The sequence below is a fragment of the Dioscorea cayenensis genome, chromosome 8 (genome assembly GCF_009730915.1).
Source record: "Dioscorea cayenensis subsp. rotundata cultivar TDr96_F1 chromosome 8, TDr96_F1_v2_PseudoChromosome.rev07_lg8_w22 25.fasta, whole genome shotgun sequence".
Taxonomy (NCBI): domain Eukaryota; kingdom Viridiplantae; phylum Streptophyta; class Magnoliopsida; order Dioscoreales; family Dioscoreaceae; genus Dioscorea; species Dioscorea cayenensis.
The window spans coordinates 17,343,378-17,359,558 of NC_052478.1; the positions used below are offsets into that span (position 1 = coordinate 17,343,378).

At 41.8% G+C, this 16,181-nt stretch overlaps 1 non-coding gene across 1 annotated transcript; it reads right to left on the reverse strand.

Annotated features, from left to right (window-relative positions):
- Positions 1–13,739: 13,739 nt before the first annotated feature.
- LOC120268007 lies at positions 13,740–13,845 on the reverse strand. Its single transcript, XR_005538678.1, has one exon. It is a non-coding gene; the product is annotated as a small nucleolar RNA R71 (small nucleolar RNA).
- Positions 13,846–16,181: the final 2,336 nt, after the last annotated feature.

A 16,181-nucleotide genomic window follows, 5' to 3' on the forward strand; every position in this document is an offset into this window, starting at 1 on the left:
GGACGACGAGTAGAGGACTTTCCACAAGACCATCGACACGACCATCGAGGGGGTTTCTTTATGGATTTACTGCTTTTACATTCGATTTCTTTGATTGTACTTAGCTCCATGGAGAGCTAAACCCCTAGTGGGTACTTGGGTGATTGTGAACCCTAGGATGTATTCGTTTCACTGAACTTCTTTATTATGCTTTCAATAAATTGATGTTTATTGTGAGTTCCAACATTGAATGCTTGATTGTATGAACATTTCCCCTAGAGTGACACTAGGGTTGAGAGTTCTTGTTGGTAACCTTGTGAGTGAGTGACACACCACGAGCGTTAGACAAAGCTAGGTTGGAGAGGGTTGAGAGGGTGAGTCGAGGAGGTGCAGGCGTCCCCTTTCCCTCCGGCGTGATAGATTCTACCTCCACTCCTCGAGTTCTTTGCGGCCATAATAGAGTGAATGGTCTAAGGGATGAACCTCCGCTGGGGCCTAGTTGCACGTGCAATGGAGTGAAGCGTTGAGGTGATCTTAGTATCTAGGGCTTAATTGTGGCTAGGGACCTTCTGCCTAGACCAAAGGGTTAGGTCTAAATCTAGGAAGAGATTTATCACTTGGAATCCCTAGAGCTCATTGCAACTCTATGCGAGTGCGAGGTGTTGAGATTCTTCGATTTCTCCTCCGGGACATGTATAGAGTTAGGCATAGTTGACCTTAGATTTGGGACTATGTATGTAAGGATTTCCACGACTCACCATTGCATTGATTAGGAAACATAATAGAGAGTTCTTTTACTTGAAGCGATTATCCTAGGTGAAACATCATCCGAGTACCCCATCTTTATCGATTGCCTTGCCTCCTCCTTACTTTTGCTCTCTTACTTGTTGCTTTTAATTTCTGAGAATTGAATCATTACCACATTTATCATTGTTGATACTCCACATAGCTAAGAATCGAATTAAGTGTCTTTACTCCCTACTGCCTGTGGATTCGACCCCGCTCATCCGGGATTATTACTTCCACAAACCCGTGCACTTGCGGGATATAAGCAAGGGGACCTCGTCAGTCTCTTCGATAGAGACTTTGCAATTTGCCCCACTTGATTCTCTAGATTGTCCAATGAAGTGTTGTGGTTGCTGATACGTTCGAATATGCGTGTAAACCGCAAGTGCGCGGGTGTCGACGTAATAATCCCATATGAGTGGGTATCGTATCCACAGATAGTAGGGAATAAAGACTCTTAAGTTGTTTATTAACTAATGTGGAAGATGAATAGTGATAAGTGTGACAAAATGTGAAATAACGAAAATAAAAGCAATAAGATAGAGAGCACAGGTAAAGGAGAAGGTAAGGTAATCGACAAAGATGGGGTACCCGGACATTGATGCTCCTAGGACAATCGTTTCAAGTGGAAGAATCCTCTATTATACTTCCTAATTGACGCAACAATGAGTCGTGGAAATCCTTAATTATATGATCCCAAGTCTAAGGTCATCCATGCCTAACTCTATACATGTCCCGGAGGAGAGATTGAATAACCTCTCAACCTCGCACACGCATAGAATTGCAATGAGCTCTAGGGATTCCAAGTGATAAAGCTTATTCCTATGTATATAACTAACCCTTTGGTCATGTGGAAGATCCCTAGCCACAATGAAGCCCTAGGTGCTAAAATCACTTCAACACTTCAGTCCGTTGCACTCGCAACTAAGCCCCATCAGAAGGTCATCCGTTAGCCCATTCACTCTACTATGATCATAATGAACTCTTGGAATGTAGAGGTAGGATAGATCACACCAGAGGGGAAAGAGGACACTCCGCTATCTCTCGACTCACCCTCTCAACCCTCTCCAATCTAGCTTTGTCTAACTCTCATAGTGTGTCACTCACTCACAAGAGTTATCAATAAGAACTCTCAACCCTAGTGTCGCTGTAGGGGAGTATTCAAACAATCAAGTCTCTAATATTGGAACTCACAATAAACATCAATTAATTGAAAGCATAATAAAGAGATTCAATGAAACGAATACATCCTAAGGTTCACAAATACCCAAGTACCTACTAGGGGTTTAGCTCTCCATGAAGCTAGATACAATCAATGAAATTGAATGTAAAAATAAAGAATCCATAGAAAACTCCCTCATTAGTCATGGTGAAGGACTTGTGGAGAGTCCTCTACTCGTCACAAGGGTCCCTTTGTCTGGCATAGGATACACCTCGCCAGATCGGTGTCAACGAAAGCTCTCCCACTAATCTTCTTCCAAACAGCGTGCGATGTCAGGGCCGTAGATCCTCTCCCAAACCCTAGACAATACCTCTGAAAACCTTAGCCGTTGCCCTCTCTGAAGTTGGGGAAAAGATGGAGAAATGAATGCTGAAATCGGGGCTGAAGTCGGCTTTTAAAGGGTTGAAATCAGGAATCCACACGCCCGTGTAGATTCTCTGTTTTCCTGTTTTCTCAGCCTGCAGTAAACAGTACTGCTACAGTATTTTTGCTACAGTATTTTGTACAATACCCTGCTACAGTGCCGGCCTAAAATACTCCCGAATCCATACTTTCATCGAGGTAACGCTAACGGGCACACATTTACGTCGTTTATCGCTTTGCTTCTTTAATAACAGACATGTTGGTGGAGATCTTGTTCTATATGCACATGTTAGAATGCTTGAATGTGACTTTACTTGTGCCCCTCCAAATAGTTGTGCTAACTCGAGTACGAGGAGGTTAGCACACATTCCTGCATTAGGAACCTAACCTATGTCTTCGCGTTTGAACCTTAGCAAGATTTCCTCCAAATTAGTGCATTACGACCCATACTGGCTTCTTTCTCTCATAATCTGCCTCACAACCCTACCTGCATGAAAATAATATAATTACACCCATACTAGCGTTAAAACCCGAGAAAAGTAATGCTCAAAACAATGAAAGAACACTTTGTATTCTTATCGCACAAGCACTTATCAGTTACGAAGTGTAGCTTCGACTGATTTAAACTGATTGTCCGATGCTTGCACAAATCTGGTCAAAGTTTTCTCTAAATCGTTCATCTGGGTCTCCAAACCTGAAACATGATTCTCCATGTTCGGGGCTTGTTGTTGTTGTTAGAAACCCGGTGGTGCTATGTCCTTCTGCTATCCTTGGTGGATACTCCACAAAAAGTTGGGGTAGTTTTTCCAACCCAGATTGTAGGTGTTGCTATATGGATTACCTTGGTTCCTCAAGGCATTACCCACAAAATCGACTTGCTCAACTGAAGATGCATCACCAATAGAATTAGGGTAATTAGTTGGAGCATGCCCTCCCCTACAACTTGTTCAAGTAGTGACGGCCGCCAATCTATTAGAAGTTTGAAGGTCTAACTTCTTGCTCAATGATTTCACTTGGGCCTCCAAAGAAGTGATTGCATTGATTTCGTGGAGTCCCACTACTTTCTTCCTTTCACGCGCGTTCCACTGGTAGCCATTCATGGCCATTTCCTCTACCAATTGTCGAGCTTTATCAAGAGTCTTGTTCCCCATTGTATCTCCTGCGGTAGCATCTAGAAGCTATCTTGTACTTGGAGTTAACCCGTTGTAAAAAGTTTGAATGATCATCCAGTCTGGAAAACTGTGTTACGGACACTTCCGCAAGAAGTCCTTGAATTGCTCCCACATCTCAAACAATGATTCGAGCTCCATCTATATAAACGAGGATATCTCATTATGAAGCCCTGCTGACTTTCCCGGGGAAAAGTATCTCGCAAGAAAGGCTTCGACTATTTCTTTCCAAGATTAATGGAAGGCTTTGGCAATGAATGAAGGCACTGCTTGGCTTTTCCTTTAAGAGAGAATGGGAAAGCCCTAAATCTGATAGCATCATCCAACACTCCATTAATCTTCAACATATCACAAACTTCGAAAAAGTTCTCAATATGATTGTTTGGATCCTCATCGGCCAAACCATTGAATTGCGCTGAATGTTAAATCATTTGGATGAATGCCGGTTTCAGCTCAAAGTTCAGAGCTGTGATCGGGGGTCATAAAATACTTGATTGTGTGCCTAAAACTGAAGGTCTGGCATAATGAAAAAGTGTTCTCTGTTGCTCATTCTGTTCTGCCATATTATCTGACCCTTGACTTTCTACTTCAGCTAGGATTGACAGTTCTTGTATAGGTTCTTTTCCTCTTCTTCTAAGTGTACGCTCAAGTTTAGGATCTCCTTCAACAATTTGTGAAGGGTTTCCTCAGGTCATAACCTGGAGCTGCAACCAATATGAAAAGAAAAATCTGAACGATGATAGACTAAGAAAATGTGAAATAGAATGAATGATGAATAGCTAAAATAGCAAAGTGCAAAGCATCTCTAAACACCTACTCCCCGGCAATGGCACCAAAAACATAACAACACCCCTTGCATGTGACCCGCAAGTGCACGGGTTAATCGAAGTAATAAATCCCAGGTGAGTAGGTATCGTATCCATAGGGAATAGGGAATAAAAATACCAAGATTGCTATCTAACTAAGGGAAGATGGACTAATGATTTTGTTGATAAAATGTAATGAAAGATAGAATAAAAGAAACAAGAAAGAGTGAAGCACAAATAGATGTGAGGTAAGGCAATCAATAGAAGTGGGGTACTCGGATATTGTTCCACCTAGGACAATTGCTTCAAGTGGAAAATCAACTATTATATCTCCTAATTGATGCTTAATGACTCATAGAGATCCTTAAATGTCCCAAACCTAAGGTCAACCGTGACTAACTCTACTCTACGTCCCGGCGGAGAAATCGATCAATCTCAACACCTCACACTATTTAGAGTTGCAAGACACTCTAGGGATTCCAAGTGATAAACCCTATTCCAATGTAAAGATCTAACCCTTTGGTCTAGGCAAAAGACCCCTAGCACAATTAAGCCGTAGGTGCTAAGGTCACTTCAATGCTTCACTCCATTGCCTATGCAACTAAGCCTCAGCAGAGATGATCGCTTAGCCCATTTACTCTACTATGACCGCAAAGAACCCTTGGAACATGGAGGTAGGATAAATCACAACGGAGGGGAAAGGGGGCGCTCTGCTACCTCTAGACTCACCCTCTCGACCCTCTCCAACTTTGCAATATCTAACCCTCATGGTGTGTCACTCACTCACAAAGGTTACCAATGTAGACTCTCAACCCTAGTGTCACTCTAAGGGAGAAATTATACAACAAGCATTCAAGATTAAAACTCAATTAAAGACCTCAATTAACAAAAACATAATAGAAGATGAATGAAACAAACACATCCTAGGGTTCACAAATCCAAGTACCCACTAGGAGTTTAGCTCTCCATGGAGCTAGTTATAATCAACAATGAAATCGAATGTAAAAACAAGTAATCCATAGAAAACCCCTCTCAGTATTCATATCGATGGTCTTGTGGAGTAGCCTCGTCTTCCCCAAAGGACCCTTTGTCCGTCCTAGGGCACACCTCACTCGATCGATGGCGACAAAAGCTCCCCAAATAACCTTATTCCAAGTGGAGCATGGTGTCGAATCTGTAGAACCACTCTAAAGACTTGCCAAAAGCCTCTCAAAACCCTAGCCGATGGCCTCGTAAAAGATAGAGAAAAGTTGGAGAGAAGGGTGAAAAGGGTCTTCAAAAATCAGGCTGAATTGTGGCTTAAATAGGGCTGGAATCGGGCATCCACATGCCGTTGTGGATTTTCCACATGGGCTTATGGAATTTTCATACGAGCATAGGGAATTTCCACACGCCCGTGCAGATTCTCTGGAAACCTGATTTTCAGCTTGCTGTGAACAGTAACTCCTACAGTGTTCTGCCAAAACATTCTCGATTCCACACTTTTCAACGGGGCAACAAAAATGGGCACATGTTTATGCCATAGATTGCAACTCTACGCATGTCAGGATACGCAAATTTGACTGCCTTCGTGCCCTTCCAACTCATTATAATGACTTGAATACATGGAGGTTGGCACACATTCACGTATCTTAGAGCCCCACTTGTGTCTTCGGGTTTGTTCCTTCCAAGATTCCACCAAATAGTGCATTTACGATTTACTTTTGACTTCTTTTCTTAATACTTAGCTTCACAAACCTATATACGCAAAAGAACACAAATACATATGTATTAGCGCTTAAACCTGATAAAACTATTGCTCATGGTAAGGAAAGAATACTTTGCATTCTTAATACACAAACACTTATCAAAGGATCAGTTGTTAACTACATAGATAAAATTGAGGATCAGAGTTGTGAATTAGAGAGTGTGATGGAACAATTTGAAAAGGTCACATTGGCATCTATGAGCACTCATTTCGAAGAAAGCTTAGAGAGGCTCCTTGCTCAGTTTGATTTATCCTATCATGAACAAAGACAATAACTTTTCCCTTTGGATGTGTCGACTTCAGTGCAGGAAATTTATGCAACACAGGATGTCATTGTCATTGAAGATCATTCTGAGACATATGCACGAGTAGAAGAGATGGGGAATGATTTTAAACAAATGGAGGATGGTTTTGAGGTAAATGACAGTTTGAATGAAAATAGATTGCGCCCATCAATTAAGGAACCACCCATGTTAGAGCTTAAAATTTTGCCAAAATATTTGGAATATGCCTTTCTAATGGAAGAATCAAAGCTCCCGGTGATCGTAGCTTTGAATATTTCTACCAATTAAAAGGACAAGCTTGTAAATATGTTGAAAAGATATAAGTCGGCTATTACTTGGAAGATTTCAGATATAAAGGGCATCAATCCATCATTTTGCACTCATAAAATTTTGATGGAGGATAATTACAAATTTGTGATCCAACCCCAAAGAAGATTGAATCAAACATGAAGGAAGTTATCAAGGCAGAGGTGGTAAAACTTCTAGATGCGAGAATTATTTATCCCATCTCTGAAAGTGCATGGGTGAGCCCAACTCAAGTAGTCCCAAAGAAGGGAGGAATAACGGTTATGAAGAATGAAAAGAATGAACTAATCCCAACTAGAACAGTCATATGATGGTGCGTTTGCATTGATTATAGAAGGCTGAATAATGCTACTCAAAAGGACTATTTTCCATTGTTGTTTATTGATCAGATGTTGGAGCGATTGGCAGGGCATCAATTTTATTGCTTCCTTGATGGAATGTCGGGGTACTTCTAAATTCCAATAGATCTAGAGGATCAAGAGAAGACAACATCACTTGTCCTTATGGTACTTTTGCTTACAGAAGAATGCCTTTTGAGTTGTGTAACGCACTGGCTACATTCCAATGTTACATGACTGCCATCTTCGATGATCTTCTAGAGGACATAATGGAGCTATTCATGGATGAATTTTCGGTATTCGGAGATTCCTTCGATATTTGTCTAAAGAATTTGAAGAGAGTGCTAGTGAGATGTGAAGAGACAAATCTTTTCTTAATTGGGAGAAATGTCATTTTATGGTCCAAGAAGGCATTGTCCTCAGACATAAGATTTCACAAGTGGGGATGGAGGTAGAAAAGGTGAAGATTGAAGTCATAGAAAACTTCCCCCACCTACAAATATAAAAGGAGTTCATAGTTTCTTGGGGCATGTGGGTTTTCACAGAAGGTTCATCAAGCAATTTTCAAAGATCACTCAATCGTTGACTAGACTCCTTGAAAAGGATGCCCCCTTTGATTTTGGGAATGATTGTTTAATCGCTTTCAGCTTGTTGAAGGAGAAATTAGTGCAAGCACCAATTTTAACTATATCAGATTGGAATGAACCCTTTGAGTTCATGTGTGACACAAGTGATTATGCTGTTGAAACAGTTTTGGGATAGAGGAAAGATAAGTAGTTCCGACTGATCTATTATGCTTGCAAGACACTTACGAGTGCTCAAGAGAATTATACTATCACTGAAAAAGAGTTCTCAGCAGTGGTGTTTGCTTTTGACAAGTTCAGGCCATATCTCATTTTGTCTAGGGCCATATCTCAGCAGTGGTTCTTAAGCAGGCCCTCACATTCCAGCAAAAGAAGAAGTTCTTTAGTGATCTAAGGAATTACTTTTAGGATGACCCATACCTGTTCCGCATTTATGCAGATCACTTGGTTAGGAGATGTGTATCAAGGGAAGAGGAATGGGACATCCTTGCACATTGTCACTCCAGGCCAATTGGGGAACATTATGCGTTAAGTAGAACTGGCAAAAAGGCTTTAGCTGCCAGATTCTATTGGCCTACCTTATTTTGGTATGCACATCAGTTTGTTCTTCGATGTGATAATTGTCAAAGGGCTAGAAATCTATAATGACGGGATGAAATGCCTAAGAATCCGATGCAATTTTGTGAGGTGTTTGATGTATGGGGTATTGACTTCATGGGCCTATTTCCAAAGTCTGATGGTAATCAATATATTTTGGTTGCAGTAGATTATGTGTCTAAATGGGTGGAGTATCAAGCTTTACCTACTAATGACACCAGAATAGTGGTAAAATTTGTGAAGAAGTTGTTCACTCAATTTGGGACCCCACGAATTATCATTAGTGATTGAGGGACTTACTTCTGCAACACTCAGCTTGAGAAAGTTTTGAAATGGTACGGGGTGCATCAAGTGGTCAAGTGGAAGTCAAAAATAGAGAGATTAAGAGAATCATGGCAAAGTCCACGGAGCAAGAAAAGCGGGATTGGTAGGAACTCCTGGATGACACACTTTGGGCTCACAGAACAGCATATAAAACACCGATAGGGACCACTCCCTATAATTTGGTATATTGTAAGGCTATTTCCGGGGAAGCTCAAGTCGAGATGGTTTGGGCCTTACACCATGATTGAGGTGTTGCCCCATGATGCTACTGAAATTTTTCATCTAGAGAAGGGTATATTTAAGGTGAATGGACATCGGCTAAAGCTTTGTTTTGGTGGAGAAGTTAGTAAAGACGACAAGGAAGTATTCTTTCTAAATGAGCCCTATGAGGTAAGGCATGGTACGTCAAGCTAAGTGACGTTAGACAAGCACTTTTTGGGAGGCAACACAAGTTCTTTACTATTTTCTAGTTCTTAATTTAGTGTTTGCATGAATAAGGGTTGAATGTTGGTGTCTTGTGTTTACATGCTATTGTTGTTATTTTCTCGTGGATTATTGGGTGTTTTTATGTGCAAAAATGTGTGTGGCGGAGTATCTTGGTTGTTTGAGCATGTATCTTATGATTCTCTGGTTTATTTTGCATTGTCGAAGTAGGCTCTGAGTGTGTATACATATTTAGGAATTTTCTGCAAAGCTTGTAGATTTTTTCTAAGTAATCCAGAGAAAACACACGGCCGTGTGGAAATTCCACACGGGCGTGTGTTTTCGTTCAGAGCTCATCTCGAGAGGACACAGGGGCTTGCATTTGCCCTTGTGAATCACCTTGTCATAGTCATACGTCCATGTGTTAAATTCCACATGGGGATGTGTTTCTCTGCAGAGACCTAAAAATCTATCTTGAGAATACAGAGGGGCCTACGTCTGCCCCTGTGGATGACTCTGTGACAAACACATGGGCGTGGGTAATTTTCACACGCCCGTGTGGATCTCTGCAGAGAGCTCTCTGTCATCTAGTGAAAACATAAGGGCGTGTGAGTGCCCCTGTAAGTACCCCTGTTAAAATCCACAGTCCTGTGTGTAATTTCCACAGCGGCGTGTGAAACACTTAGAACTTTTTCTCGGTTGGACAGAGAAACTACAAGGGCGTGTGTGTGCCACTCTAGGTCGAGCACATGGGCATGGAGAATTTCCACACGTCTGTGTCGATGCATTCAGAGATAAAGTGTGCTATCCCAAGAGCACAGAGGGGCATGTGTTTGCCCCTATGAAGCTCTCCTGTGGAGTCACATTGGCGTGGGTAATTTCCACCTTCCTGTGTGAATGTACCGAATTCAATAGGCTATGATTTTCTTTATAAATCTATTTGGCCTTTCTCATTTTCACACTTCCAAATGCTTAGAGAACACACCCATTCACTCCCCCGACCTTGCAATGCTGATTTAGAGAGGTTTTACTAAAGTTTTCTGGCCAATTTCAAGTTTTTCTTCTTCATCTTGTCGGTAAACCCTTATTCTCTCTTTTCTTTGCCATTACTTGATTTTATTAGATTAAGCTAGATAATGTGGTTTGTTTTTATGCTAAAGTGGTTAATGCATGTTTAGAATTAGTTGTTGGTATATTTGTGGATTTTTAGCATAGTGGCCATGCGGGTTTCACGCAAAGTGGATCCACACTGGCGTGTGAAATTTCCACATGACCGTGTGGTTTCCTGCAGTATGAATTTGTGTCTAATATTGATCAATTTCCTTTCAAATCTTGTAGGCATGGTCCCTAGGACTTAGACACCAGCTAGCAAGTGGACTCGAGAGCACCCTCCAGAACCCGAGAATATAGAGCTTACTATACCGGAGCACTGAGCTTGGTTTGAGCATCTTTCCAAGCTTAAGTTTGGTCAGACGCGATTCCCAGATTCGAGCACTATGCGCGAGATACATTTGGCTGATGATATGGCAGATGAGATTGAGGAAATGTTAGCTATGGGCAATTGGCGTTGATTACAGACTATTCATGACCCTGTCATCCGGATGCCGATACTAGAAGTACTGGCATCATTTGAGTTTGATAGATCATACTCCAATTTTGATAGTGGTAATGCCATATAGTTCGGAATCTTCTGGTATTATTATAGTATGAGCATCACACAATTCTCGATTCGTTTAGGGTTATACAATGAGTAATTCACAGCCATTGAGTAGTAAGAGCCGCTCCCTACAAATTATCCTGGTAGCTTGACTCTTCAGCGCACATATCGAGCATTCTGTGGGTATGTTCAGTATGAGCCGGGGGTGTCAAAGCCAACTTGCTTGTCTCGGCCGAGCTATAGATACGTACACGCTATCCTTAGCAGATCAGTGAATGGCCACAGTGATAGTACAAGTTATCTGAGCCAACGGGAGCTTCTTTATATTATTTTCCATAGTACAGTGCTAGCCAGTTCACCTTGGCCACATAGCAGAGTACTTGAGGAATCAGGGTCAGTCTGCCAAGATCAGTGTCTTCTTCTTTGGCCCATACATCACTAGGCTCATCATCGGAATGGGTCTACGGGACACTATTAGAGGGACCGAGAAGACGATCATACTTGCTCCACTGGGTATGGAGATGATTAGATAGATGGGGATGCTGCGCAGGTATTGGCCAGGAGTGCATGTACTGTTTGTACCTGATCCAGAGATAGCTGAAGGAGTTATAGTAGAGGGTTCTCAGCCTACTCCTGAGCCACAGCCAGAGCAGATGAAGACCGAAGCACCACCAGCAGCACAGGAGCAGCAACCAGTGTGCATGTGATAAGTGCTTGTCTATTAGTAATACGAAGTATTCTTTTCTTACTATGAACATTACTTTTACCAGGTTTTAGTGCTAATGCATGTGTATTTGTGAACTTTTGTGCATGAATGTTTGTGAAGCCAAATATGAAAGAAAGAAGCCAAAGTGGATTGCAATTGTACTTTGTTGATGAAGTCTTGGAGTGAACAAATCTGAAGACACAAGTTATTATTGAAGATATGTGAATATGTGGCAACCTCCATGCGCTCAAGCAATTACAATAGTTTGGAGGGGCACAAAGGCAGTCACATTTACGCATCGCGACCTGTGCAATGATAGCAAGATCTTCACCAATGAGACCTTTATTGAAGAAGTGACACGATCTACGCCATAGACGTGTGCCCATTTATGTTACCTTAATGAAAAGTGGATTCAGGAGTATTTTGGCGGACTACTGTATCAGATAATCGTAGCAATTTACTGTAGCAGTTAATATTCAAAGCCCGCAGAAAATCTGATTTCTAGAATTCCACATGCCCTTGTGGATTCCCGATTCCAGCCTATATAAAGCCCTGAACAGCACCGATTTCAGGATCCATCTTTCATCCTTTCTTCTATCTTTTCTCCAACATTTCAGAGACTGGCGGCCAGGGTTTAGAGAGGCTTTGGCAAGCCTTTTGGAGTGGTTCTATGGCTTCGACACCGCGTTTCTCTTGGAAGATAGTTATTGGTGGAGCTTTCGTCGACACCGATCCCGCGAGGTGTGCCCTAGGCTTGACAAGGGGACCCTTGGAGAACATGAGGCTACTCCACAAGACCATGGATAAGAATAGTGAGGGGTTTTACTATGGATTGCATGTTTTTACTTTCGATTTCATTATTGATTGTATCTTGCTCCATGGAGAGCTAAACCGCCTAGTTGGTACTTAGATTCGTGAACCCTAGGATGTATTTGTTTCATTAACCTTTAATTATGCTTTCCTTAATTGATGTCTTTAATTGAGTTCCAATCTTGAATGCTTGTTGAATGATTTCCCCTTAGAGTAACGCTAGGGTTGAGAGTCTACATTTGTAATCCTTGTGAGTGAGTGACACACAATGATGGTTAGACAAAACAAGATTGGAGAGGGTCGAGAGGGTTAGTCGAGAGGTAGCGGAGCATCCCCTTTCCACGCCGGTGTGATTTATCCTACCTGCACATTCCAAGAGTTCTTTGCGATCATAATAGAGTAGAGGGTTAAGGGATGAACTCCGCTGGGGCTTAGTTGCACGAGCAACAAAGTGAAGCATTGAAGTGACTTTAACACCTGGGGCTTAATTATGACTAGTGGTCTTTCGCTTGGACCAAAGAATTAGATCTACATATAGGAATAGGGTTTATCACTTGGAATCCCTAGAGCTTCTTCCAACTTTACGCAGTGTGAGGTGTTGAGACTGGTTGATTTCTCCACCGGGGCATAGTGTAGAGTTAGTTACTGTTGATCTTAGGTTTGGGACCGTGTATTTAAGGGTGTCCATGACTCATTAAGCATTAGTTAGGGAGCATAGTAGTTGGTTTTGCACTTGAAGCAATAATCCTAGGAGGAACAATATCCGAGTACCCTACTTTTATTGATTGTCTTTCCTTTCATTTTATTGTACCTCTCTTTCTTATTTTCTTTAGTTTATTTGCATCGATCTTTGTCCACACCATCATTGTTTCATTTGCACTTAGTTAAGTAGCAATCTTGGTGTTTCTATTCCTTATTCCAAGTGGATACCATAACCCACTCACCTGGGATTTATTACTTCAATAAACCTGTGCACTTGCGGGATACACGCAAGGGGTGTGTCATGTTTTTGGCACTGTGGCAGGGGAATAGGCATTTTGGAAACACTTTGCACTTTGCTTCTTTAGCTATTCATCATTCATTCTATTTCATCTTTTCTTATTCTATCATCATTCTGATTTGCTTTTCTTTCTTTTGGTGCTGCTCAAGGTTATGGCCCGATGGAACCCTTCGACATTGGTTGAAGGAGATCCTGAACTTGAATGTATACTCAGAAGAAGGGGCAAAGAACCTATGCAAGAACCGTCAAATCTAACTGAGGTAGAAGGTGAAGGGTCAGAAAATATGGCAGAGCAGAATGAAAAACATAGAACACTTTCCGATTATGCGGCCCCCGATTACAACTCCAAATTTTGAGCGAAAAGCCAGCATTCATCCAAATAATACAGCAGTCAGCGCAGTTCAATAGTTTGGCCGATGAGGATCTAAACTATCTCATTGAAAACTTATTGGAGGTTTGTGACATGCTAAAGATCAACGGTGTTATGGATGATTCTATAAGATTGAGGGATTTCCCATTTTTTCTAAACGAAAAAGCCAAACAGTAGCTCTATTCATTGCCAAGAGCTTCCATCACAACATGGAAAGAAATGGTCGGAGCCTTCCTTGTAAGGTACTTCCCTCCGGGAAAGTCAGCAAAGCTTCACAATGAGATATCTTCATTTGTTCAGATGGAGCTTGAATCCTTGTTTGAGACTTGGGAGCGATTCAAGGACCTCTTGCAGAAGTGCCCACGACACGGGTTCCCTGAATGGATGATTATTCAAACTTTTTACAATGGGTTGAATCTAAGTACAAGACAACTTCTAGATTCCGCTACGGGAGGTACAATGGCATACAACACCCCTGAAAAAGCCTGACAATTGATAGAAAAAATGGCTATGAATAGCTACTAATGGAATGCAAAAGATAAGAAGAAAGTGGCCAGACTCCATGAAATTGATGCGGTTACATCTTTGGCAGCCCAAGTAGAGGCATTGAGCAAGAAATTGGATACATTGACTTCATTGAGGGAAGCCGCTATCACATGTTGTGATGGTTGTGGGGGTTCACATATGCCGTATGATTGTCCTATTTTGCTTACTACTTCAGCCCCAACTAAACAACTAGATTTTGTTGGTAATTCGGGAAGAGTACAAGGCAATCCTCATAGCAACACCTACAAACAAGGGTGGAGAAACCACCCCAATTTTTCATGGAGTAACCAAGGGCAGCAAAAGGCCATGGCATCACCGGGTTTCCAACAGCAATAAGCCCCGAACATGGAGAATCGAGTTTCAGAGTTGGAGACCTTGATGACTGCTCTAGAGAAAGCTTTGACCAGATTTGTGTAATCATCGGATACACTGTTCCAATAGATCGAAGCTACAATTCGCAACCACACCGCGTCATCGCACAATCTAGAAACTCAAGTGGGGAAAATTGCGAAGTCTTTATCGGATATACCTCAAGGGAATCTACCTAGCAACACCGAAACTAATCCGAGGTAACATGTGAAGATGATCACTTTGAGGAGTGGTCGTGAAGTTGAAGGTAGATCTCCTAGTGAGAAGTCCGATGTTGAAGCACCCGAAGTCATTAAGGTTAAGGAGAGAGCTAGTAAAGAAAAGTAGGTGGCACCCTTATCTTACAAGCCAGGAATCCCTAACCATTCAAGATTGAAGAATGACCACAATGATGAGCAATACAAGAAATTCTTGGATCTATTCGAGCAATTACACATCAACATTCCTTTTGTGGAGGCGTTGTTCCAAATGGCTCAGTATGCGAAGTTCTTGAAGGATCTTTTTACCAACAAGAGGAAGTTGGAGGAGAGTGCATCAGTGATCTAAGATGCCTCTTATTCGGCGGTTTTGTAAAAGAATATGCCAAACAAGAAGAAAGACCCCAAAAGCTTCATCATCCTGTGCAACATTGGCAATATGGTTGAAGAGATGGCATTGGCAGATTCAGGGGCTAGTATCAATGTCATGCCGTACTCATTTTTTTAGAAGATAGGCTTTGGACAGCCTAGGCCCACTTGAATGACATTACAATTGGTGGACCAAACGGTGAGACATCCGAGGGGCATCATTGAAGATGTTCTTGTCAAGGTGGACAAGTACATACTTCCTGTAAACTTTATAGTGTTGGATGTTGATGAGGATGTAGATGTTCCTTTGATACTTGGGAGGCCATTCTTGCGTACTTCCAAGGCTTTTATCGACATGGACGGTGGGGAGTTGACACTAAGGGTTGGCGATGACAAGTTGACCTACCGCCTCGCCAAAGCCATTCGACATTCTCTTGTCTTTAGTGATATTCTTTTTTTTCTTGACACTACCGATGAACTAATTGATGAATATGTTCGTTAAATGTTGAATCAGGACCAGTATGAGGGGTTACTAGACCAAGAGGTGGATAACGAAAAAGTGTTGATGCTTGGCCTAGAGGAAAAAGTACCATCTACTCTGGGGATCATAAAGAAGATGCTCCGGAAGATAAAGCAAGCACGGTGATAAGTGCTTGTGCAATAAGAAACAAAGTGTTCTTTCCTTGTGTTGAGCATTATTTTTCTCGGGTTTTAATGCTAATATGGGTGTATTTATATTACTTTCATGAAGGTAGGGTTGTGAGGCCGATTATGATAGAAAAAAGCCAATGTTGGTCATAATGCACTAATTTGGAGAAAATTTTGCTAAGGTTCGAACGCGAAGACATAGGTCGGGTTCCAGATGTAGGAATATGTGCCAACCTCCTCATACTCGAGCTAGCACAACTATTTGGAGAGGCACAAGGGCAGTCACATTCAAGCATTCCGACTTGTGCATATAGAACAAGATCTCCACCAACATGTCCGTTATTAAAGAAGCAAGGCAATCCATGACATAAACGTGTGCCCGTTTGCGTTACCTCGATGAAAGTATGGATTCGGGAGTACTTCAGGCCGGTACTATAGTAGGGTATTGTAGGAAACACTGTAGCAAAAATACTACAGTAGTACTATTTACAGCCGGCCGAGAAAACAAGAAAACAGAGAATCCACACGGGCGTGTGGAAATTCCACACGCCCGTTTGAAAATCCCAAGGGGCGCCCACATG